This window comes from Eleginops maclovinus, chromosome 20 (assembly GCF_036324505.1).
Source record: "Eleginops maclovinus isolate JMC-PN-2008 ecotype Puerto Natales chromosome 20, JC_Emac_rtc_rv5, whole genome shotgun sequence".
Lineage (NCBI taxonomy): Eukaryota > Metazoa > Chordata > Actinopteri > Perciformes > Eleginopidae > Eleginops > Eleginops maclovinus.
Window position 1 is genome coordinate 1,437,941 of NC_086368.1, and position 27,730 is coordinate 1,465,670.

General features: G+C 41.9%; 1 long non-coding RNA gene across 1 annotated transcript; it reads right to left on the bottom strand.

The window, feature by feature from the left end:
* Positions 1 to 26,539, bottom strand: LOC134882485 (uncharacterized). Its single transcript, XR_010168162.1, has 3 exons — positions 26,432 to 26,539; positions 325 to 490; positions 1 to 137 (listed from the first exon to the last, which is right to left on the bottom strand). It is a non-coding gene; the product is annotated as an uncharacterized LOC134882485 (long non-coding RNA).
* Between the last annotated feature and the right edge of the window lie 1,191 nt (positions 26,540 to 27,730).

The window sequence follows — 27,730 nt, forward strand, 5'->3', positions numbered from 1 at the left end:
CGGGAAAGGGCCTGCCGATGGCATTGGAGCCACCATGAAGAGAACTGCTGATTCACAGGTAGCCAAGGGTACTGACATGTCCACAGCGAAAGCCCTGTATGACACACTCCTTCCTCTTTTGCCAAAGTCATGCTCCTCTAGGTGGTGGAAGAACAGATAAACAGAGTAAGCACACTCCTTCCAAAAGAGCTGATCACCATCAAAGGTACACTGAGCATTCATCAAGTAATCTGCACTACACGTGGCACGATCCATTATAGAGTGCTCAGCTGCTTCTGCAACAGAGAGAACATCTGTCCCTGTTTCCACCCATCGTCCACCTACATTGTGCAGCCTGGAAGAGATGTATGAACATGAACCAACAGCCCCAGGAGATGGAAGTCATCCACCTCAAGCTCTCGGTGTGAAGGGACTCTCGTTCCAGTTGATGACGTCACTAAAGTCCTTGTTGGAAAGTGGCGTGTCATCACATATGATGATGGCCCATTTCCTGGAATCATTGAAGACATAGAAGAAGATTATTTGAACATTTGTGAATGGATTTGTGATGGTGTCTGACACTGAACCCCTTAAACATACAGTACATTAAATATTTCTCTCATTCTGTGTGTGTGTGAGTGTGTGTGTGTGTGTGTGTGTGTGTGTGTGTGTGTGTGTGTGTGTGTGTGTGTGTGTGTGTGTGTGTGTGTGTGTGTGTGTATGTGTGTGTGTGTGTGTGTATTTGTTTATCTTCCCTGTGTTTGTTCACTCTCATTCCATTCACCTGGCTGTAAAGACTAGCCAGAGCGATAGCGTCTTTTAAGTCTAACCACTGAAGACCCGTTTTATGATGGCTTACAAAAAGCAGGAGCTCACTTGCAATAACGAAGCAACATGAAGACCGGTTGCTGTTTTAATGAAATCCAGTTCATTTTTAAAATTGCACATGTGTGTGTGCGCGCGTGAAACTGGTTAAATTTGTGTTCATGATAAGCTAGAAGCCTGACAGCAAAAGCATAATCTCACATGTTTGTTGGTTTTCTTCTTCTCTTTTCCTGAACCCACTTGGTTGATTATTTTCCATTGATAAGTAATGTTTGTACTTTAAATGTCTTCAAAAATACAATTATTGTATTGACTACAAAACATTTGTGTTATGTGTGATATTCCCAACATAAGGCATGTTATCAGTTAGGATTAAGTAATAAGGTTAAGGGAATGTGATACAGCCTTGCAAACAAAATACTGTTGTCACTACCGAAACACTGCACGTTTAAAAAAAATAAAGTATATTGAGTCATCAACTAAAATGTTATGATTATTGATTGGTTTTATGTATGTTCAGTTTCATCAATCATCAACTCTGGAATTTGATGAATTGTATAAATTGAATTATTGTGAATCAGCCTGGGACCGTTTACGCATATCATCCCCACTGTCTACCCCTTTCAACACTGTCACTCTGAAATAAAGGCTAATCTAGCCCAAAAAATCTTTGAAAAAAAAAAGAGAAACATTTGTATTGATTTAATTGTGAAAACTTCAATAAATATTTTTTTAAATACTCTTTAGAGAAGGGAAGGAAACACAGTCTTAACAGGTTAATATAACACTTATTTATTGTAGTTTAATACTGTGTTTCGGTAGTGACAATTTTTGGGAGAGGGAAAACATTAAACACAGTCTGAAAATACAATATAAAAATGTAGGGTTCATTTACTAGTTATGTGTACTTTAGATATGGTATAATATATATACAGACAATGTGTTAGTGAGTAAACTATTTCCAACCTCACTTTGCACCAATTCAGTAGAATTGGCCATACAAGTAATACACGTTTGTTTATATTAAATGTATATTATGGGGTTACAAATATGTGACTAACAAGAGAGCCAGGGTAAGCACTGCCTACCTTGCAAACTAAGACGGCATGTCACTGCTCCTCAGTCAGTGCATCTCAGGAGGTTGGGTGTGTGCAAGTGACATACAGGAAGTCATGCGTGTCTGCACACTTACATTCCATTCGCTCACTTTTCTCACCCAGGCAGGTTCTTTACTTGAAGTGGTAAATGGAGATGTTTAGATGTGTGCAGGCATGTGATGATGAATAGTTTCAGAGAAATGCCTTATTTGTTGATCAAATCAATCAGTGCTGCCAAGCAGGAGATTTAATAACATATCAATCTGCAGGAGTCAGACCTGACAGGGAGAAATGTACCATGAAACCTAATGCTCAGCCAGTGGTAAAAACACTGATCTCACACTTCATGCTCTGCTTTGCCATGTGACATTTGTATTTGTTAGCATCTTGCTTTTGCCTGCTCTTCGATGAAGCATTATTAGTGTTATCATAAATTACATTGCCCAATGTCTGCATCAGGATGTTCAGATTGCTGTAAAGATAAAGTGGTACAATTTTAAATCCAATTTGTTCTGAACTGTAAGGCAGGCAATTCCTGAAATTTAACAGTCAGTCACCGTTCTTTTTTTATGTACACAGGCTGAATGCATTAGCAAGACTTCAAAAAGAATAAGATGGATTTGTGTTCATGTTATATTAGAAGAAGTTGAATCTGAAAGCAGAATCAGTATGCACAGAATCTGGTCTTGCACTAAAGAAAACTGTGAACAAATGACTGATGACGCTTAATACACCGATACATCGGCCAGACACCGATATTCCCCCTATTTACTGCCATCTGCACATCGGCAGATAAGCTGACATTCACCGTTGGCCGTCGCCAATGCTTTAGTTATTTTGTCCTGCGTTCCGTCAGAACATCTGCAGCACCCTTAGTCCGTTTGTATTTAAAAGAAAATTAAAAAACACTAATGAAAACAAAAACACAACATGTCGTCAGTGTGGGACTATTCCACTGTTTCACCCAGAGATCCGCGATTTGCTTATGTAGATTAACTTTGGATAATAACACGGGAATAATAAACGGAGCGCTCCTTCTCCTGACAGCCCTCTCATGCATATCGCTGATCCAGTAATGAGTGATCCGACAGTAAAGCGTAAATATATTTATAACTAGTTTAGGTAGATTCAGAGGTATTAGCTAAGTGTGATAGGTCTAACTCTAAACGTGTGTTTTGCTCCGCTCACCGGTCCCCTCACAGCGGGCAGAGCTGCAGGTGATCCGGGCAAGCTGCGTATTTTCTAAACAGCGTACTGTGAGGTTATAATAACAATTGCTCGGCCTTTGAAACTGAAACCATTTTTGAGAGACTTTTATTTTATTTTTCCTGGCAGAGAGTGAAATAACAATAGTGGAAAACAAACACATTAAAACATCTGCATCAGCCAAATTGTTACATCGGCAACGGCATCGGCCAAGAAATTTGGCATCGGTGCATCCCTGAGGGAAACCTTTAAAACACCTCAGTAACATGTTTTTGAGACAGAATCAGTATCAGCAGGGTGCGATTTGACAAAAAAACAGAGGGGGGGATGTTTTTTATTTTTTATTCATAGACAAGAACATTGGACTTTTAACTTGCATAGGGAGAAAAAAACGCAAAAGGTAGGCTATATATATACACCTGTTCACTAAATAATTCACTAAAATAGCAAAACGTGCTGTCAACAATTCAGGGACAGGTCTGGAAAACTAGACTAGGTAAACAGTCGGCTCTGGTGACGAATTTGTGGTGGCTTTTTCGGTTTTCCTGTCGGGGCATTGTCTGCAGCATTTCGGCCCTCTTTTATCCACAATTCTGCAAATGTGTGCGCAGGAAAGGATGCCACCTCTGGACCATTGACACCAATGAACAGTAGGCCATTCAAAGTGGAGACGTGCATTCTGTTTCGTTCTTCCGTGAGGATGTGGTTCATCGCACTAAAGCCACGCTCGCACTCAGCCGTTGACACAGGGAGCGTGGAGACAGCGATGAGCACTTTTTTCAAAGTCTCCCCAGTGACACCATTGCATTTCAGTTCATGAAATTCTTTGAGGAGTGTGGGCATATTTGTGTCTGCTATAGCAAGGCTTTTATGAATGGTCAGAAGTTTGTCATCCCCATAAAGCAACCGTTCATCTTCATCGGAGGGCCAATTTGAGGGGTTCAGCGCAGCCGCCGCAGAAAAAATGCCGTTGTCATCGAGCCTGCTCTGGATGTTATCGGCCAAGGAGATGAAAAAACGCTCACGAAAGGTCTCTGCCTTCCGCTGTTCTCCGTCACTCGGCTGAGACACATTAACCCCCTTAAATGTTTGCTTACTGCCCAATTCCTCCTTCAGACATCGTATGTTCACTCCATCGGCATTCCTCATAGCCCTCAGTGTCCGCACGGCAACGCCCACCTCAGCAGTAGCGGTGATTGCTGTGGCATCTCGTCTCTGAAGAAAGAGGGACAGGGCCTGCATCGTTTCGAGCGCGTCTTTTACGAATGCCATCTCCACCACGAAAAGCCACTGAGTCATCTTAGCATGCATTCCCTTACATTTGGCCCTGTCTTTGGTTGATCGTGATGTGTCTTCGGCCAGTGACGCGAAGAGTTTGACCAGGGCTGGATAGCTTTGCCAAAGAGCCGTCACAGATGTGCAAGACGAGGATAGCCAGCGCACGTCAAACACCCTTCCTATCCTGCGAGCTTGCATCTCCAAATTGGAAGCGACAAGCTCTAGCTCTCGCATGTTCTTTGGACTTTGAGAGAAGGCGTACAGGGAGTCAGTGAACATCTGGAAATGACTTGCATCTGTAATTTGTTTGACAGTGTCATGGACGGCAAGTTCTAGTTTGTGATTCATGCAGTGAATGACAATCAGGTTGGGGTTAATCTCCTCACGTAGGAGTGTGGCGACCCCCTTGTATCGGCCCAACATAGCGGCGGCCCCATCCGTCGCGAACCCAATTAGTCGGGAGCGCAACATGTCTTTTGAGATACCCTGCTTCTCAAGGCACTGAAGCACAGTGTCACGGATCGCCGATCCAGTGCACGACTGCAACTCAGCAAGTTGGAAGAAGAAATTGCAACACTCCCCTTCAAATGGAATTCTAATGTAAATGATCAGACATGTTTTATTTGAAACTGTTGTGCTCTCATCAATGAGAATGCTGAACTTGTCGGGTGAGCTTTAAAGGAAGTCCACCAGACGCACTGTCATTTTCTCTGCAATAAACATCAGCATATTCCGACATGCCTTGTCAGAATGCAGCATGTTACCGAGGTTAACATCATTGAGTTGTTGCAGTTCAACCAGGTGAGGCTGCATTTTGAATGACAGGTCAGTGTAGCAGATCATGTAAGCTGTGCGAATGCAGTACTCTGTGGTTTTTAAACTATGCTCATGATGCTTTCGCCACAGAGCTGCACTGTTCTCATTTGCCTTTTCAATTGCGGCGTCTTGTCTTTTTTGTACAATTTCAATACATTTGATATGGCTTTGACATTTTCCGTGCTTGCTGATTTTGTCATTTAATTTTTTTGCCGTTTTGGCTTTTATGCCTTTAATGAAGGCAGAGTCTATATGAAGCCTTTCCTGTGTGTGTGGGCCTAAATCCCTGACGTCGGAACAAGCTTGGCAATTGACTGACCCGTCTGTGCTGACAGCTAGCCACTCACGACCCTCTCTCCATTTAGCAAAGCGCCCCGGCTCAATGCACCCTCCTACCACATGCGTTTCAGAGTCGCTAGCAACATCGGCGTTTCTTTCATCAAGTGGCTGGGAATCGTCCTGCAGGCCTACATGAACGCCAACCTCCAGCGAATTTCTTGCGCTATCACTCTCAGGTGTTCATTTCGTTGTTTTATTATTTGGTCCCGTAAAGTAGGACGATATGCTGCTCTGAACGCGTTTCATGTTTGCATCAGCGCTGTTTTTCCTGCAAAGTTCCCGCACTAAAATGTTACAATGTTTTTGTTTTCGATGACGTTCCGAAATATGCGCAGTCTGCCAGAAGGCTGCTGAATAGCCTACTCTGACACTGAAGATCGTTAGATTTCAAGAGTTTAAGTAGTCTAGCAGTTAAGTTGCATTCATCGCTATCAAGGGGGGGAAATCCTTGTCCCCACCGGAGATAAAAATAATTTAGCAGAGGTAGGGATAGGAAAACCAGAGGGGGGGAAATCCTCACCATCCCCCCCTACAAATCGCACCCTGAGTATCAGTACATTTGCTGTTCTCTGAAGGACGAATAAAAGAATTCAGATTCTGAACATTTGGCTGCCATTAGACCCTGAAGAGAAATACTTAATAATAAAATGAATTGGAGAAACTACATCTACTAATGGTAGACAAAGCTGTCCCAAAGAGCAGCCCTTATGGAATAATGAATCCGTTCACATAGCATGTGAGCATGCATATGGTATCGGTGGTGAGAGGATTTAACACCTAGGCTCTATAGAGCTGCGGTGTATGACAATCAGCAAAGGAGACAGCTCTGTCCCCTGAGGACCTCAAGTACTACCAATCTCCATCAAACAGAACACCGCCCAGTTAATCACACTGTAGTCTGTCTGTCAGGTAGTCGGCTACACAGGAGATGGTAGACGAGTCTATTGATGTGACATGAGGGCATCAGTAGTACATCAGTAATGTAAATGCTAGTTAGTGAGTATAATGTAGTGCAAGCTGTTGGCTGTGTTATACAAAGGTAAGGACAAACAAAGGCCAAAACAGGTAGCTACTGCAAGGGTCCAAGAGGAAAGACAGAGCGAGAGACAGACTTTGGAGCTGGCTTTGTTTCCCAGGAGTGCAGCACATGCTCTCAATCTGACACACAGTCTGTGTTACTTTAAGGCAGGGGTGCCCAACCTTTTTTGAATCAAGATCTACTTTTAAAGTTGATAGTGTGTCGAGATCTACCAAGCCATATCAAAAGCCATAGCGTAGCCACAATTAATTGTGCACCTATACAATAACACAATTTTCTGACACAAAGATCAAGTTTTAACAATAATAATACATTTATTGAAGTAAACATACAACCCAATTAATACAATGCCTAGTTCAAGTTGGAAAAGTGGTTCTCTACCTTAGTGGGACTTCTGGCACTGAGAGGAGGAAGCTAGTCTCTCATAGTCCGGACAGTAGGAGCTGAGTGCCAGCCGTAAGCAGGCCGCAAGGTGGTCATCAGTCATGGTGGATCTGTATTTTGACTTAATGATTTTCATATGTGAAAACACAGACCCACACAAATATGTTGATCCAAAAAGTGCAGTCAAATTCTTTGCAGTTTGTCTGAGGTTGGGGTACTTCTTTCTGCATTAGATTCCAGAATTGGACATTTGTGTCAGGTGTAGCTCTTGATTTGAGCTCAATGTCATTAGTGTGAGGATCTCATTCTCAATAGCAGCGCTATCCAGGTTGAAGAGTGATGCCACTCTGGAAATTATACAATCCACATCTATATTTTCCCCAAATGGAAAACTGAGAAAACTGACAACAGGCTCAATGGATGCAAAGTCAGTAAAGCGCCTGTCAAATTCTGACAAGATGCTTTGTACTTGATCATCATAACGTGCACTCTCAAGCTCCGCACAGTCTTTGCCCTGACGCTTAAGTTCTGTGTCCATGTGTGGAAAGTTCCGCAGATCACACTGTTGCAACCTGCTTGATAGCAGCTGTAACTTGCTTTTAAAGGTGTTCACGGAGCTGATCATGTTGATGATGTGTTTGTTCTTACCCTGCAGCTCTAGATTCAAGTTATTGAGCTTGTCAGTCAGATCAGTAAGAAAGGCTAAATCCAAGAGCCACTGACTGTCTTCTAGCTGTGCATACTCAGCATGGTTTGAACGTTTCAGAAATTCCTTAATTTCGGGCAACAATTTAGAAAACAGTTCCAGAAATGTACCTCTGCTGAGCCACCTTACGTCTGTGTGCAGCAGCAGATCTGTGTGTTCTGCACCGGTCTCCTCCAGTTGCGCACGGAAAAATCGCCCCTGCAGACTCCTGCCCCGAACAGAACACGCAATCTTGTTAGCCACATCCATCACGTCTTTCATATTTAAAATCTTCCCGCACAACCCTTGCTGGTGAATTATACAATGGTAATTCAAAAAATCCGGGAAAGATTCAGACTGTTTGTACAATCCAATGAACCCAGCAGTACGACCAATCATTGCTGGAGCCCCATCGGTTGTAATGGAGATGAGTTTGAAGAGGGGCAACTTGCTCTTACTAACGAATTCCATAAAAACCTGCAAGATATCTGTGCCTCTTGTGTGCCCTTTCAAAGGCAAAATGGTCCGCAGCTCTTCTTTTATACTCATATTGTCGAAAACCATTCTAATGAACACACATAGCTGAGCCACATCCACAGCATCAGTGGATTCATCGACTTGCAGAGAAAAACACTCACATGAGTCAATATCATTCCTCAATTGCAGTTCAACATCCTCCGCCATTCCCTCACATCGCCATGTAACAGAATTTCTTGATAGCTGCACATCCTGAATAGCAGACACAATCTCCTTTCCATTTTTAAGATCGGCAAAAAGCGCATCTGCGGCTTCCATGAACACTTCTTTTACAATCTCACCATCCTTGAAAGATTTCTTTCCTTTTGCAAGAACACGACAGACACGATAAGAAGCTATGGTTGCAGCCTTACTCGTGGTATTGCTGGTAAAAATGGACTGTTGTGCTGCTAGCTGACTTTTCAATTCCTTGACTTTTCGGGCGCGCAGTGGAGATTTAGCTGGGAAGTTTGTATCGTAACTCTTGTGGACGGTCTTGAAATGCTGCTCCAAATTCCCTTTCTTTGGTAAAGCCACATTTGCATTAAAGATAAGACAGATGGACTTGGCATTCGAATACACAAAAAAATAATCCTCCTCCCACCAGTGGTGTAGTCTACGTGATACGCTGGTATACGCCGTATACCCACTAGAAAATGCCAGTGATTTCCGTATACCCTCTTAAAACTGAGCGATGATACGTAACAACATCATTTTGTGACTGCGCTTTCACGCTTTCTCCCCTTCTGTGTTAATACTTTTGGACGTCTGGGGCTTCCGTCGCCTGTCCTGTTGCTAAGCAACAGCAACACACTTCGTTCGGCTCTGCCAAACCCCGCGTTTCTCTAACGTTATCACAATTTGATCCGTCCACCATTCAAGTTCGCGGAGCGCTAAACAGGAAGCAAACATGAAACGAAAACAGGCGACAATATTTCAATGTTTTCCGAAGTTTTCCCCTACTACCACTACAGAAGAAGAGCCAGGTCAGGCGGCTGTCCTAAAGGTGACAGAGAACGAGCCCGGCGCTACCGCAAAGTTACCAGGTAAGTGAAATTAGCATGGTTATCATTAACGTAACAGTAGCAGGGGATAGTTGGTTAGAACTAGCTAACTTGATCAACGTTAGTGTGGTGGATCAATGGAAGAGAAAGGGAGCGAGATACTGCGTGTGTGTGTGTGTGTGTGTGTGTGTGTGTGTGTGTATGTGCAGTCATAAACAGAACACAATGTTTATATTATCTCCTTGTTTCAGATGATGACACAGATGAGAGCTCCTGGCCAGCCTTGTGGACTGAAAGTCAGGCTAGGGAATTTAAGAACAGGCATCCTTGGTTCGAGTGGAGGGACAGAAAGTTAGGTAAATGTCAGCACACATGCAAAGGAAAGCTGATCCAAACAACAGAAATTCATAAAGTCAATGACTATGCAAATGAGAGTTAATTCATGGTCATGTTAAAAGTGCATTTGAAACCTTTGCACCATTTAATTACTATTTGTTAGCCATGATGTAAATATTGTAAGCAGTTTATTTAATACTTTTGAGTAAATCTTGGCTCTTTTCTGCAGATGTTATTGGTAAAAAATTATACTATGCTAATTAGTCATGGTTTTGTTTATTTCCAGGTTGTGCTCTTTGCAGCGCTACAAAATCAACCGGTGTCCTCACAGAACAACGAGTGTCTATGTCTGAGGAGTGGGTGCACTTTAAGATCCAGTCCTCAGATTCAAGCAGATCAACATCTCTGGCCTCTCTGAGAAACAAAATTAGACGACATGAGACGTCCAGAGCACACAAAATAGCCCAGGAGCTCACAGGGAAGGGTGGACAGGATTTAGTTGGAAATTTGGTGAAAGCTGTGTCAGAGACTGTGTTTGCAGAGACATATTCTGTATTCAGAACAGCATACTATCTTGCGAAGATGAACCAACCTTTTACTGACCATGATAGTCTCATTGAGCTTCAGGAAAAAAATGGTGCCAACATGGGCACTAGTCTGCACTCAAGGTACAGTTCCACAAAAATTGTAGAACACATAGCAAAAGAGATGCAGAAAGAAATATCACAGTATCACAATCACAGTATTGTGACGTCTTCAAGCAAGTTGTCTGTTCTCATTGACAAGGCTACATCTATCAGCCACAAATCTGCAATGATTGTCAACTTGAAAGCCTCAGTGGATGGAGCTACTCCTGCATTTTTGTTCCTGGAGCTGGTTGAGCTGGAGAGCCAAAGGGCAAAGGATATAGAAGAAGCTCTGCTGAACTGTTTGGACACTGCAGGCTTCACTGAAGAGTGGCTTCAAAAGAACTGGGTCTCATTTGTTTCTGATGGAGCCAGTGTCATGTTAGGCAAGAACTCTGGTGTGGCAACCAGGCTGACAGCAAGGTACCCTAACCTCTTCACATGGCACTGCATGAACCACCGTTTGGAACTGGCTGTATCTGATGCTGTGGATGAGGTTCAGGCAGTCAACCACTTCAAAGTGTTCCTAGAGAAGATCCACAATCTCTATAGTCCAATAAAAATTCACGAGAGCTTCTGGAAGCAGCACAAGAAGTGGGCTCGCAAGTCCTGAAAATTGGCAGAGTTTTAAGTACGCGATGGGTGGCCAGCAGTTTCCGTTCTGTAAAGGCTGTGTGGACATCATATGAAGCACTCAATAGACACTTTGAAAATGCTGCAGGCGACCAAACAAGAAGCAGCACAGAGAGACAAACGTATAGAGGCCTGGCACGTCGAATGCAAAGCAAGGAATTCCTGTGTGACCTGAATCTGAACTTGCAAACCATCAGAGTGCTGGCATCATTCAAAGATACCCAAGGAGAGAAATTAGAGGAGGCACTGACTGCACAAGCTTTGGGACATTTAGGATCTGTTCCCTTGGAGTCAAATGCAAAGCTCACACATCACTGATCAACAACTTGGAGAAGCGCCTCTCATTTGATGGTGAAATGCTTCATGATCCCAGTGTTCTGGATACAGGCAACTGGCCATCAACCCCTGCTACCATACGGCATGGTGAGGCACAAGTGAAACGACTCTGCAGGCGGTTCAATCTTGGTGAAGAGCAAGCAGTCAATGGTATGAGAGATTTCCTTGAGCACCCAGACAGTGAGCCTGAAAGCTTAAAGCCACTCATACAATGCATGAAGACCATCCCTGGCAGTGTGAAAGGGGCTTCAGTCTCATGAACAATATATGCACAGACAAGAGATCGACACTTGTTGTCAAATATAAGTAATTTGATGATGATCAGCATCAATGGGCCCCCTGTAACACTTTTTGAGCCAAGGAAGTACGTCACAACATGGCTGAGAAGCCATCGCTCTGCCACGCAAGCAAGGAGGCAATGCACACCTCAGATGCCTGAGTACAAACATATCTGGAAAGCTCTGTAGACTACCAGACTATTTCTAGAAGTGTTCCATCCTTTTTTCAGCGCTTGTGGACTAACACAGTGAACCCAGTAGGGACATGTTGAGTGCTTTTTCAACCTTCATTTATTGAGGTGAAGCTTATTTGTTCATTTGTTTCTTGTTTGAAGCTAATTTGTCTTGTAGCACTTCAAGGATGTTTGCTTGTTCATTTAAGCTGTTACAGTACATAGTTTGACAATGATATATGGAAGATAATAGGGCTGAACAAGTTTAAATAAATATCTAATGCATTGAAAAATCTGTTTAAAATGATTATTGTGTGATATTTGTGCAGATCTATGCGAAACAAAGATTTTTTTAAAGTGTAGAATATGATGTGTGGGTCAGGTCTGTAGCATGACCATATTTATTGTATATTGAAAATTGCAGTAAGCCATATTGAGGTTTTGATAAAAAATGTCGATTAATTGTTCAACCCTAGAAGATAAGTGGGCCTTTTCCATCATTGTTCATTCTTTTATTTGTTAATGTCACTGGTAGTCAAAAGTCACATAAAAATGCTTATAATACATTGACATGTTGACACATAACCAGTCTCAAGATGCATACTCTATGCATTAGTGAGTGTGATGGTGTTCATGAGGTGTTGCTTTCGAGACAGGTGTCGCTCCGCGATGCGTCGCTCTAAGATGGATGAGTACAATTATTACAGTATACCCACTACAAAAAAGTAGACTACACCACTGGGTCCGGGGTACTTGGACTGAACAGACGAAAACTTTAAAACACTAGAAAATAATAAAAACGCACATGTATTGGGGCTTATGTATTCATTTGAGCTTTCTGAGATACACCTTCGAGTTTATGCAGACGGTGGTGATGAATGTGGATGGGCACAAGCTGAATGCTAAAATAGAACGTCTGAAGATTAAGTTGTTTGAATCAAATGTGAAAAATAAGTAATATGAGTTCATTGTCGTCAACCTTTTCACAAGTTTCCTAATAGGAGTTTTAGTTGCAGCTCTGTGCTTTTCTGTATTTGTTGGTTTCAACACAATTTCCATATGACGGTGTTTGAGCACATTTCTAGTTGCTCAGCAGCCGTTTATTTGTGTGGTTTCGTAATAATTGGAATCTATAATGTGTTGTTTGTATAGTCTATAACAGTGATTCTCAAATGGTGGTGTTTCAAAAAATAATCATAGTACAATAAGTTAAATAAAAAACACAATTTTATATAAAATATTCCTATTTTTAATGCAATCGTAAACTGCCGAAATATAACTCAGTGAAGAAGACGTTGACCTAGAATCACACTGAGCGTGAAGCCAGTTGCAATATTATAGTATAACAAATAGACATTGAAATGGAATTTTGTTTGAATTGTATGGCAGCAGCCGCAGATGATAGGGGAGATGAATGGATTTATTTAAAGTGAGTTTGATTAAACCAGAGGTCTTCAACAGGGGGGTCGCGACCCCCAGGGGGTCCGCGGAGGTACTGCAGGGGGGTCGCGAAATCTTTGGTTGATTAGACAATTTTTTATATATATATTTTTTTTTTACAAACCGTTTTTTCCCACAAATTGCAATGTCTTTAAATGCACAACACAAATCCAAAATATTATAGCGAACGGAAAAATGGAGGCAGATATGCCAATCACGAGGCCGTGTGACACACGCTGGCTCATAGACATAATATTATGTCTATGCGCTGGCTCTGTCAGGTTCCCCGTGATTGGACGAGAGCCTATTCAGGCCCCAGTTTACTGAAGACCCAGACACAGGGATGCACGCAGCGACATTATTGAGAAGACCATACATATAAAATGGATCGTTTTGTAACTCGAGCGAAAAAATCAACAAGCACAAGCGAGATACCATCCACCAGTGAACATGCAAGTGACGAGGCAGAACCTGCTGCGCCTGCAGATGTTGCAGCTAATAAGGGTAAGCGCAAAAGGGAGAAGACACGAAAATATTCAGATCATTATCTGAAGTTCGGGTTTACCTTTAAGGAGACAGATGGCATTGAGTTTCCAATGTGTGTCATTTGCTCTACTGTTCTTTCAAATGAATCTATGAAGCCATCAAAGCTGCAGCGTCACTTGGAGACAACACACAGCCACTTAAAAGACAAACCTGTTGAATACTTCCAAGCTAGCCTCAAATCCCTCCAAGGTCAACAGACATTGATCAGAAAATCAGCCAAAGTTGGGGAGCTAGCTTTGAAATGCTCTTATCAAATTGCTCTTCGGATTGCCCAGAAGAAACAGCCATACACACTTGCAGAGGATTTAATATTGCCTTCAGCAACCGATATGTGTAAAACCATGTATGGAAATGATATTGACATTAATAAACTGAAAACCATTCCAGTGTCGGACACAACCATAGCTCGCCGTATAGACGAGATGGCATCTGATGTGAGGATGCAACTGATAGAGAAGCTGAGGTTGGCAGATGCATTTGCGTTACAATTAGACGAGTCAACAGATGTGTCGAAGGACGCCCAGCTTCTGGCGTTTGTGCGCTTTGTCGATGATAAGGAAATGCAGGAGGAATTTTTGTTTTGTAAGTGCCTCCCTCAACGCACAACTAGTTCTGAAATCTTCAAAGTGATCGATGTTTTTTTCAGAGAAAATGACATTCCGTGGACAAAATGTATTGCGCTGTGCACTGACGGTGCAAGAGCCATGGCTGGTTTAAAAAGTGGACTAATCGCACTTGTAAGGGATGTGTCTCCGCAAGTGATTTGGACGCACTGCATGCTACACAGGGAGTCACTTGTTGCCAAAGATATGAGCGCTGAATTGGCAGATGTCATGGACTCGGTAGTGAAAGTAGTCAACCTAGTCAAGAAGAGCGCATTGCAAACACGTCTCTTCTCGAATCTCTGTGCTGCTGAGGGAGAAGAACACACTGCGCTACTCTACCATTCCGAGGTTCGGTGGCTTTCACGTGGAACAGTGTTGTCACGTGTGCTGGAATTGCGCAAGTCTATTCGGGAGTTTTTACTTCTCCAAAAGCGCACAGAGCTGGCTGCACTTTTCAGTGACAATGTTTGGGTCACCAAACTTGCCTATCTTGCTGATGTTTTCGCTGAGCTGAACAAACTGAACAGTTCAATGCAAGGCCGCAATACCCATGCCATTCAACTGTATGACAAAATGGAAGGCTTTCTAAAAAAAATCAAAAGGTGGAGGGAGCGCATCGGGGAGGAAATATTTTCCATGTTTCCATCAGTGGATGAGCTGGGAGATTCTGCTGTGCTCTCGCCCCCCATTACACGCGCAATTCTTGCGCATTTGGAGGCGCTCGAGGGACAATTTGGGCACTACTTTTCTGAGGCTGACTCCTGGCGCAGGGACAAGACATGGATACTGTTTCCATTCACAGACAACGCAGCAGACGGCACACACCTGACAGTGACGGAGGAGGATCAGCTAATCGAACTATCCACTGACAGTACGTTCAGACACATATATGACACAAAACCACTCACCCAGTTCTGGATCTCTTGCCAGAAAGACTTTCCGCAATTGGCAGGAAAAGCCATGATGAGCCTTTTGCCCTTTGCCACAACCTATCTTTGCGAAAGTGGATTTGCCTCACTGACTTACTTGAAAAACAAATACAGGTCAAGGCTGCAGCCTGAGGCTGATATGACCCTCTGCCTGACAACCTCCATCCGTCCAAGGCTGGATCAGCTGTGTGCTGCTCATCAGGGTCAGACATCTCACTGATGTGAGAGTACGTGTGCCATCCACAGATGGTTTGAGGATTCATTGTCCCATCTACATGCATGTTTAGTGTTAAAATCTCATAGCTCAGTGTTTGTTTATAAATGACAGTGGCACAGCCACTCTGCACCTTGCACTTGTTTAAAGTTCAAACTTTTATTGTGATTTATTTTAATAGCCCTGTGTTGTGTGCAAGATATATGTTCATAAATGGCAGTGGTACGGCCACACTGTACCTTGCACTTGTTTAAAATAAAAACATGAATATATTAACCTGTGTATTATTTGAATAGCTTAGTATTGAATGTACAATAACAGTATCTATGTTTACACACTGCACTAGGCCCCGTTTAATATAAAACACAATTGTATGCCATATTAATAGTAGGGGGTCCCTGCTCCAACTCTCCATCAGTTTGGGGGTCCCTGGCCTGAAAAACGTTGAAGACCCCTGGATTAAACCATTCACCAGTCCGATAACGCCACTTTCGGAATTTCACCCAGGGAAATAAACATAGGATCTACGTCAACAAGAAGACACACAGGTTCAAATACTGACGGAACAAGAGACATGTTTTCAATTATCACAAAATATAATACTTTATTTGGCACAATAGTTAAAATGCAGTTTAAAAAGACAGTCAAACAGGGCTATATCAAAAGGGGGAAAACTAATTAGGGGCTGAGGCTTACCAGTGGGGAGTCAGGGTCGCCGAGTGAGTAGAGGGAGCCCATAAAAATAAAGGTAAAGCACCCGAGTCACACGTGTTCAACAATCGCACAATCACACGGCGGAAATCCAAAACCCGAGGGGTGCACAGCACACGAAAAGGAGGGGGAAACCACCACCCTGGACACCACCACCAGCTTCGGCTCTCAGTAACTAAATTGGAAAATAAGAGGGAAAACACAACCAGCGAGTGTTCAAAGACACAGAATAAAGCAATTAAAAAACAAATGCAAAATCAAGGAAACCAAAATAAGCCGCAGCTATTCGGGCCCTCATGCGGTATAGAGAAAGTGTATATAATAACTAAAGAGTGAAATAACATAAACCAAAACAGTTGTCAATAAACAACAATAAAATAACCAAACGTATATAAACACTGAAAGTGAATAATCAAAAACTAAAGAAAGCAAATAACAAGAAAATCTGAACTCATCAAAATAAACCAATAATGAAAAACAAAGTAAACAACAATAGTTTAAATCAAGTGGAGGAAAAAAAGTCTAATAACACAGGGAGTTAGCCCTGCAGTCCAGTCTCATCCTGCAGCACTACAGCAGGGAACGTGGACAACGGAGTAAAAAAGAAAGACAACATGGAGCCAACAAAATGCCGTCAATATCAGGAGGCATATGCTTTGATGGGATTCACATCAACAAACCACAACCCACCCCAGGCATTGTGTTTTTTTTCTGGGGAGAACCGAACAACTCGATGAAACCAGAGCACCTCCAGAGACTTCTCAGCACCAAACAACAATTGCTGAGTATAGATCCTACCAAGAGATGATGCGAAAAGTCTCCACAACATCAGCCAAAGCACTTGAAGCGTCGTATGCGGTGTCAATGTTCGTGGCTAAGGCCAAAAAGCTGTACACGATCATTGAGGACCTGTTACTCCCAGCTGCTGGGAGCACTGGCATCCAAAAAACGGAGTCCTGTGCTGCATGACGTTTAAACCACAGCATCAGTGTTCACTTCATCAACTCATGTCCTCGCAATGCGTGTCTTTTTCACCGCCTGCGATGACATGGGAGCTGAACACACACTACAGTGCTACACACAGAAGTGTGCTGGCTGTCTCAAGGGAGGATACTGAACAGGCTGTTGGAACTACAATTGGAGGTGCACACTTTTCTGTCAGAGCAAGGATTTCCCTATGCCACACTGTTTGAGGGTAGTAAAGATTGGCTTGCAAAGCTGTGCTGTGTGGCAGATATATTCAGTAAATTGAATGAGCTGATTATGTGCACTATATACTATAGGTGTGAGATCTCAAGACTGATTTTTGACAGAATAAATTGGTTGTTGCCTAAAGGGAAATGATAAGAATTGAAAGGGGAATATATGCTATATCTGTCACTCAAGTAGTCATGGTAACAATCTCCTCAGCTGTTTCCACTCTGCTTATGACAGATGGAGATATACAATACTTTTTAAAGAGTTGAAGTATACACTAATCAGGCATAGTTTTGCCAGCTAAAATTATTGTTTGGTATCTGTCTCTAATGTTAACTCCTCCACTTCATTAAGCCCTGTAAGAGGTCCAAAGTGTCAGGAGAGAAACGCAGTGAATGCTTTTATTGTTTTCTTTCTGAAAGTGTAGAAGGTCTAAGTATCTCAAGGAAGACTCACCACACTGAATGCAATCTGATTAAGTTCATATTCCTATGGGGGAGGTGCATCAGTCATTGTTAAAGTGTTTGCCTCCAGGCGTGGGAGTAATAGAGAAATATGATCATCTACACCCTTTTTTCCACTGGCTGAACATGTTCTTTAACTGTAATTTCTGAGGGGGTGACACGGTGCTGCTTACCTCAGATTTGTGCCCAATATGCTGTGATAAAGTATGTTTTAGTGATTGCTTTTCCTAATGGGAATAAATGATGTGCTGGAATAGCATTATGATTGCTCTGCCTGATTACAAGCTGTAGAGGAAACAAGCTTGTTTTGCAAATGGCAGCTATTGAGCTGACTATTGATCAGTGTCACCTCTCTGGGATGAGCAAAGCATAACATTCACATTCAATATCAAACATGCTTTACATACTAAATATAGCTTAGTGTTTCCGTCTTCCACTAAAAGGAGTTCTGTACGAGTTCTGTGCAGGCAGTTTGTTTGTCTAAATTTGTCTGTGGGGGCTGGGGGGGGGAGCATGATTGGATTGGCAGGAGATTAAATCACTACAAAGGGACACCAGTACACTCACAGAAAGAAATCAACTTCGGTATTGTCTTGCTATAACTGTCCTTGCACAGAGCTCCTACACCAGGACGGAGCTGCCATCCATGGAGGACCTCTACACCCAGCGGTGTAGGAAGAAGGCCGGTAGGTTATTAAAGGACCCCCATCACCCCAGCAACAATCTGTTCTGTCTGCTGCCGTCTGGCAGACGGTACCGCAGCATCCGGACCAAGACCACCAGACTCAGGGACAGTTTTATACCACAGGCTATAAGACTGCTGAACTCCTGAGCTCTGTGAATGTCTACTCACATCTTTTTATAGTACACATGTATACTGTATATATATATATATATATATTATACACATCTGCCATACATATCTGTTTGTAGTACACATATCTATATATTATACATATCTGTTTATAGTACACATATCTATATATAAAACATATCTGTTTATAGTACACATATATATATATTATACATATCTGTTTATAGTACACATATCTATATATTATAAATATCTGCCATATACATCTGCTATACATAATATATGCATCTGTCCATACCTCCTCATTCAACAGTGTAAAGTGTTTAAATACTTTCAATGTATTCCACATATGTATATATTTCACATCCTCAAATCTTTATTGTTGTTATTGTAAATATTCTTCTCTCTTTTTGCACTACTTTATTTATCTTATTTACACCATGTATGTTGAGTTGTTGGAGGAGCATGGGATATAAGATTTTTGTCAACATATACGCTGTATATGCTGTGCATATGACAAATAAAACCTTTGAACCTTTGAACTTACACAGCTCAATAATGTAAACCTGGAAACACAATAATATGCTCATTCAAAAATCATGTCATATTAAAGTAAGAATTCCCCCGATTTGTCTTACCGATCTGTAAAACATGTCCATATAACAACATGTGTTTGTTTCATCTCCTCCAAAATACTGGTCAGATGTTAATGCTAATATTGTTATTTGTGATTTATCATGACTAATTCCAGGATTGGATTGTGATCAACGCAACTTACTTTTTTTATCAATTGAAAGCACCCAATCAAATATACCGTATATACCAGTGGTGGGCCGTCAGGGCCAGCAAGGCCTTCTCTGCTGGCCTAAACATCATCAGAATATAAATAAAATTTTGATATATTTTTTCCACAAATACGTATTAAATTATTCCCCATAGTCTATTCTCTTCATTTTATAGCGTTCGTCTTGGCTGCGCTGCTTCCAGCCTCAGAACGAGATTTGGAGGGCTGGCCTTTATGTTAGAGCTTTTATCCAATCATATTTCAGCCATAATGTGTTGCTAGGGTCAAAGAAATCTGCCCTTAGGCCTTCAGAATCAACAGTGCGGGCGGCTGTAGCTTAAAGTGAACGCAAACAAAACTGTGGCGTTAACCAATCAGATTTCGAGGTGGCGACAACGGGCCAGCTAGCAGGCGTACGCTAACGTTAGCACGTGCACATCTTCTGATTGGATACGCACTATTGAGAGGCAGAGCTAGGCAGTAGGCAGAGCCATACAGTCTATGGGCAGAGCTAGCAAACAGAACTAGAACTTGAGCGAGCTAATTTGTGTAGATTTCTACAAGCTATTTTTTTCAACCCACAATGGCTGAAGGAGGAGAAGAGATCAATTTGGTAGAAGATATAATTACAACGCCATTTTCAAAACTAACTTTTCAAGTAAAGCTACACATCTTGAAAAGGGAACGACCAACTCCAACGCTAGCGAGCCTAGCACAGCAGGGAAACTACGAGTGGTACCCCTGGCTCACAGCCTCCGAGAGGCACTGCAAATTGTACTGCCGGGAATGCCTGGTATTTGCAACTGATCGATTTGGTGTTTGGAGCCACACTGGATTTGCAAACTTGAGTTGTCTAACCAAGGCAGCAACGAGACACCAAAGCACAGCTGGGCACTTGCAAGCACTGGTGCTTTTGAAAACCTTTGGGGACACCCGAGTGGATCTACAGCTCAACGAACAAGTGTGCAGGGAAACGGAGCTCCACAACGAAAGGGTGAACAAAAATAGGGAAATATTGAAAGACTGATTGATTGTGTCCTGTTTTTGGGTAAACAGGAACTTTCATTTATGGTACACGATGAAAGCGCCGAGTCCAGAAACAGAGGAAACTACGTGGAGCTTCTTTCTTTTCTTGCTGAGAACAACACAGATTTGCATTACCACCTGTACACAAACAACATGTTTACTGGGACGTCAGGCAAAATACAAAACGACCTGATTTATGCTATTGCTGAAGTGATGGGAGAAGAGATCAAAATGAAGATTAAAAAAGCACCCTTTGTCGCTGTTATGGTGGACGAGACGTCAGATGTGGGTAATGTAGCACAGCTGGCACTTGTCTGCGTTATGTGACAGACACAGGTGTCAAGGAGCGGTTTGTCAGATAATCTGATTAATTAAGTTAACTGTAAATGCTGATGTATTGATTATAAATGCTTCGGAAATATTAATATAACTCTGTTGTACTTGACTATGTTAAGGTGATGCAATGCCCGGTTATACTGCGTTTCTGTCTAAATGTATAGTTTCTAGAGCCATGGCGTCATAATGATGGTATTAAGAGGTGGAATAATTCAGGTAGGACTGTGTAGGACATCACTGAAGGCCTAGGTGTGAAATGCACGGCCCGCCACTGGTATATACATAGTATATATATATATATATATATATATATTTGAATCATAACATTTCATGCCTATATATAAATGAAGAATATTATTTTAAAACAAAAATTCTAATATAGAATGTCTGATGTAATAGATGAGGTTGTATGCATGTGTAAGTGGTTATGTACAGTATGCAAATACTGTACAGGATTTATGTCAGATAAATCAAAGACAGATTATGTAAAGCACAGTTTGTTTTTCCAATACATAATTTATGTAACAAATTGTATAATTTGTACAGATTTCTGGATGTTTGATTTAACCGTTCCTTTTTTCTGTCCTGTTTAGCAACAGACTGGATGGTAGCGGTGTGTCAGCAGCTGAAGAATGTTGAACTTCCTCTGCTGAGCCTTTTGGATGGTTCTGTTGGAACCCTGTTAGATTGTGGATCCCCTAAACCTGACAGAAAGTGCTGTTGAAAAGAGTAACAGGTGCAGTTTTGAGGGGATTCGTCTTGACGTCCATGGTACTATCCACGAGGGTACATGTTGTTACAACTGCTCGAGGGTCACTTGTTCATCTCAGAAGACAGATGAACGCTGCCTAGTCTGCAAACTGAAGGAGATTAACAGACTGAGATGGGTCAACCATAACTCAATACAGAATAATCCTAATTCTACAGATGTTCATGGTACCTAGGATATAAATCCCTATGACTTTGGTGATTTGTCGGCCATTCCTGTAGCGCCACCAGAAGCACAAATGCTTCCTGTTCACTCACATCCTGTACACCAGGGGTAACCAACAGGTAGATCGCGATCGACTGGTCGATCTTCAAAGCCTTCACTGTCGACCCCTAGCATTTTCACATTTTCTAAAAAGATAAATAAAAATGTTCATGCTCTGGTTGGTTGGTTGTTTTAACAAGCTTTTTAGACCTAGCTCTGGCTTGTTGATTTGAATCACACATAGGTCATTTTACAAACTCCAATTGGTTATTTGATATGCTGAGGTCTATGCTGAGGCTGCATGCAATTGTGGACGGGGTTAAAAAAAAATCATATCCTAACGGACATCTTGAGAAAGTAGTAACTTTAAACTGTGCCAAGTTCTGCCAACCTTACCTAACAGTTAACATCGATATGGCTGAGGGCCCGGTGAAAAATAAATCAAAAACGTATTATTTCCACACGGAATAGGAGCATGAATATCTTTTCACATCAGCAAAAGAGAAGGCTATGCCTCACATGCCAACAGGCGGTAGCCTTGCCAAAACGTGGCAACCTGGAGCGCCATCATGCTAGCCAAATTAGCTCATATCCACTCAAAAGCGCATTATGATCAAAAAGAATTGATGAACTGAAAAGAGGACTAAAAGCACAGCAGTCGCTTTTCATCGCGCCTACAGCAAAGAGCAAGGCAGACATAAACGTTCGTCTGAGTTAGCCATATTTTGGCTAAGCACAAAAAACCATTTAGGGATGGTGAGTTCATCAAAGACGCAATGAGCGTTACAGCTGACGTCTTGTTTGCTGGTTTTAAAAACAAAGAAGACATAAAAGCAAGGATAAGAAGTGTACCACTTGGTGCACCAACTGTAGCCAGACGAGTCGAGTCATTGTCCGAAGATGTATCCCAGCAAGTATTAAAAGACTTATCTTTCTCGGAATACTTTTCAATTCAATTTGACAAGTCTGCCGACGCCACAGACACAGCCCAGCTAAGTGTGTTTGTCCGAATGGTCTTCACGGATTTTACCGTCAAGGAGGACTTTCTGGCCCTTATCCCATTGAAAGAAAGAACCAGGGGTGAGGACGTGTACAAGGCATTCAAGGACTTTGTGCGTGAGTACAAGATTCTCATTCATAAAATAGTGTGCTTCACAACCGATGGGGCACCGGCGATGATCGGTGTTCCTTCAGGATTCGTCGCGTTGTGCAGAAAAGTCACAGACTTTCCACCATTTGTAAACTATCAGTGTGTGATACATCAACAGGCATTGGCAGCTAAAGCAATTGACATGTCACATATAATGAATGTTGTTAAAATAGTCAATTAAATTCACGCAAAAGCACTTCAGCACCGTCTATTTAAGTCTTCATTGGACGAACTCGACTCTGCATATGGAGATTTGATCCTTCACGCAGATGTAAGGTGGCTCAGTCGGCGCAAGGTGCTCCAGCGTTTTCTAGATTTGCTGCCAGAGATCCTCAGTTTTCTGAAGTCGAGGAACGGTAGTATGAGCAGCTGTCCGACGATACTTGGTTATTGGACTTGGGGTTCCTTACCGATCTGACTGCAAAACTCAATGACCTTAACCGAGAATTGCAAGGGAGAGACCGAGAGCTTGGTCACATGATTAGCGCAGTGGAGGCATTCAAAGTGAAGCTCAGTTTGTGGACCACTCAGTTAAGACATGCGAGGTTGACACACTTCCCAAATCTTGAAAAGCTGTCACAAAACCTCACAGACAAAACCGCTTTTCATCTTGAACAATTCTGCGCCCACTTGAACAAACTGACATCAGAATTTGGTGCTCGATTTGTGGAGGTACAAGACATGGGGCAAGTAGTTGGTTTTGTATCAAACCCTTTCCTCAGCAGTGACATTGAACAGCTGTCAGTTAAAATGCAGGAGGTGTTTACATTACCTATGGGCGTTGACATGGAGATTATTGAAATGCAAAGCGACATTGAATTAAAGGCCAGAGCAAGAGACCAGGACTTTTGGTCTCTCGTGAGTAGAGAGAGGTATCCACTGATTGTGTCATGCGCAAGGCCTACTTTGGCTCCACATACTTATGTGAAATGGCCTTTTCACAAATGAAAATAATAAAATCCAAGTATAGAACTCGTATGACTGACGCACATCTTACTGACTGCCTCAGACTGGCAATCACTAACTATCAACCAGATTTCAAAAGACTTACAGATAATGTGCAGTTACATTAAAGTCAGGCTGATAGAGCAACTTGAGCATTGACAGATATTGTGCATTGAACAGAGAAACTTAATATGGATTGTGTTCATTGAACTGTAGGCTAATATCTGTAAATGTGAATATTATTAATTGAACTGAGAAACTAAATATTGTGCATTGAGCAGATACTGTAAATATGGATAGTTTGTATTGAACAGATATGCCTACTGTTAATATGAATATTGTGCATTGAGCAGATAACTGTGCATAACTGTGTTTTTCTTTGTGTGTATGTATGCACGTACATTCAGCCTGTTGTAACAGAAATTGATGAAATAAATATGACATGAACAGTCTTAGTCTTAAGTGTGTTTTTTTTGGAAGATATCAGATTGGTAGATCTCTGCATACAATTTGGAATAAAAAGCGATCTTAGGGTTAGGGTTAGCACTGCTGTACACTACCTTAATGTCAAATTCTGTACAGAGATGAATGATTCCCAGGCAAAGAAGCCTAGGCCTAGTACTTTTTAGCCACTACTCTCCGAGTTCCCCACAGTGCTCTGCCTGCCAATCACATGTCCATCCATCTCCACATTAATTATGCCTGACTAAAGCTCAATCCCCTATCGACCCAGAAAGGATTTAATTGAGAGTAGTCTTTCCCTTCTGACTTCTGTTAAGATATACATCTGAGTTTCCCCCAGGCAAAGAAAGACCATATAAAAGATAGTTTTACACTTCTGAATTGCAATGTTTTTTTCTTTTTTCTCTCACATTTCAAATGAGAAGAATTTGTGCGCTGAATGTCCCTTCCAGCTGTGAAACCCCACTCTACACTCCCAAACGGTCCTGCCATCACACAGCGCTTTAATCGTCTGTAACTCGGAGGACTTGCTCATTTATGTATGATTCAGCTAGCACTAAGTTTATTGGAGGCTGTGTAATGTCTTTCACAACTATTATACATGCCTTTATTGTTCTGTGCCCTTGAGTTGGAATACTGGAGTGAATATAATGTCATCCACAAGAGAGGGAGCGTCTTCCAAATGGATTTTAATGTTGACAGCTTTCTTACACAATACCTGATGCACTGTGGCAAACACAGTTTGTACATAATGGCTTTGGTCACAAATTATCACATAACCTCCTATGGTTCAAATTTGAATTTTACCATAATTCTTCATGATTCTATGCTCAAACACCTCTGAATGTACAGTGAACCAAGAGCTTTTGTGATATTGAGGCCTTTCTCTAGATACTGTAGGGTTCTAATTTCTATAATAAGATGATCTAAAAGATTCCAAGAGACTTCTCATCTAAATTGAACAGGATTTATTAATACAATGATATGACAAGTTTATAATGGATGCTCGGCCGAGGTCTTCTCCTACTTAACTGGTCCACAGTCCACTTTCGAGTGGTTAGCTGTCTACAGCGTCGTAGGATGAAGGGCAGATCTAAAACTTTTCCATTTTTTTTTCTACTCTAAGGTTCTTCCGGTCTCGTTGTCACTCATTGGTTAGCAGCGGGGGCCGGATGCTATTGACCCCCTGCCGTCACATGGGCATATCTCCAGCTCTTCGCAAACGGAGGAGGATCCATGACGTATTTGGCTACGTCATCTTCTTCCGTAATAATTCTCTCATATTACCTTCGTTCACGTAATTAATCGTCACATTCATTGGGATTGTTACATAATTAAACACACATTAATACATGATAATGTAGCGTCAAAGAGTGGTAGTATGTATATCCACGCGTCATTGTTATTATACTAAAATAAAAACAACATCCGGTACTACCGGAAGTTCGAGCTTTAGTCCGTCCGGAAACAGCAAATTATGCCATTTAAAGTTCCACTTCGATATATTGATTTAGCCCACACCCCTTGTTCCTCCAGTGTATTACTTATTTCGCGGTCTCCCTATCCAGATCTGCTTACCTACTGCACTGCCTGCCGCGCCCAGCCACCTCCCTTACCTGCCGTGTTCCTGTGCTCTCTTGGTTCAGCCTGCCCTCTCAGCTCCCCTGGATTCCACCCTCTGCTCCCGCACCTGGTATATTCCCTGGCCTTGGCTTCTTTGATTCCCTCAGCGTAGCCTAACTTAAATAAACCAAATTACATACAGTTGCCTTAAATTAAGCAGCATAAGCGACAGCCTATGCGACGAAATAGCTATGTCCGTTAGCTTTTCAGCTAGTTAGCTTATCTCAAACATTGAAAACCACCCAATCAATTGAACTGCAATTTTTAAACAAATAACTAAAGCTCACAGGTAGTTTTGTATACTTACAGACCTACTCAAAGGATCAAAACAAAACAATCTGTGGCATAGTACTGAGCAACGATGTGACCTGCTTGTCTTTGCTGTGTAGACAATAAACAAAATGGAGAGTTCTATTTGGTACCGACATTTACTGCTAGGGATTGACAATACACTACGTTTTCAAAACAAGAGGGCTGGCACTCTACGTGAATAATGAATGATTAATTATTAAATCTGCACCAGCAATATACACTACACTTGGATTGTGATTGGACATATATATGTATAAATGTAAACAAACGCTGTTAAGTCTTACTTTTAGTAAGTTTCACCTGACCAAGTTGTGAGTACCACCATTACAAGTAAAAATATTAAAGGTCACCTGTTATGACCCTGGGTCATTATGTCGTCGGAGCTCTGCTTGGTTTATCTCCTCTTCTGTGTGGGTGTGAGTGAGCAGGTGGTGCCCGTCAACTGATTGGTTGTGTGGGGCACACCGATTGGTCCACCTGAGGAGGCAGGAGCATTTAAGCTGCAGCAAGGGAGTCCCTCTGCCCCTCTCATCGCACTCTCCTACTCTCAACAAGACAGCATAGCCTTGTCTCTGTGTGCATTAGTCCTGTGGTTCCTGTGTGCTGAAAACTACAGTTTAGGTCCCTGTTGTACCTTCTGTTGTTTGTAAAAAAGCTAAGCTAATTTATTCTGTCTTTGGAGACACGCTTTCATTTATGTAGGAGTGAGAAGCCCTTTTTCTTCTAACCATTAATCGCACATTTATTTATTTGACAGGCGTGTTCAAGTGCAGTTATAAACACATTCACTTACTGTCCATTAATTATAACTCTCTCTCTCTCTCTCTCTCTCTCTCTCTCTCTCTCTCTCTCTCTCTTCTAACTCTATATTAACATTTCCACCCATATCTATATTATTACTTTATATTAACGTTCTCCCTTGTAACTGTACATCTCTCTCTCTCTCTTCACATTGTATTTCTCTCTTTCTCTTCTAACTCTGCTTCTCCCTCGCCCGTCTGTATCAGCAGGTTCTGGATGAAGCCTCTTGGAGTGGGTCTGGGCTCCTGAACCAGCCTCTCCAGTAGAAGCAGTAAAGATTAGTTTTAGCTCTCAACAAGCGTTTAAACTTTATCTTATTTCACCTAGTTTAAATGTTTTATTTGTATCCATGCATATTTAACTAATCACTCCCCTTTTAATTCACTGTACTGTCCAATAGTATACATTGGAATACTGTATATGTGAAGGATATTATTTAGTTATTATTGTTTGCTCATAAAGACATGTCTATGTATAAATGCTACCAAAGAGGGTTTTAAACTATGAAGAGAAGTTAGCTTCATGACAGAGATAAAGGTGAGCTAAAAACATAAGAAAGGAACTGCATTTTGCTTCTCTGTTCACAGAAAATATAAACCGCACATTCCTTTGTGAAGAGAAGGCAGAGAGGCCCAAGAGAGGGACAGTAGAAGTTAGTGAAGAGAGGCCTCTGGGTGCTTCACAAATGACAGGAAAGTTATAGCAAGAGTAGGGAAGGATTAGATAACGAAGGTTATGTATTGTAACCCTAGTTCTATAAGCACAGGCAGAGCCCTCTACTGGACTCTTTGGGTACTACCCTTCACTAATGACACGCGAGCCTTCACACAATGAATTTATGCCAACGT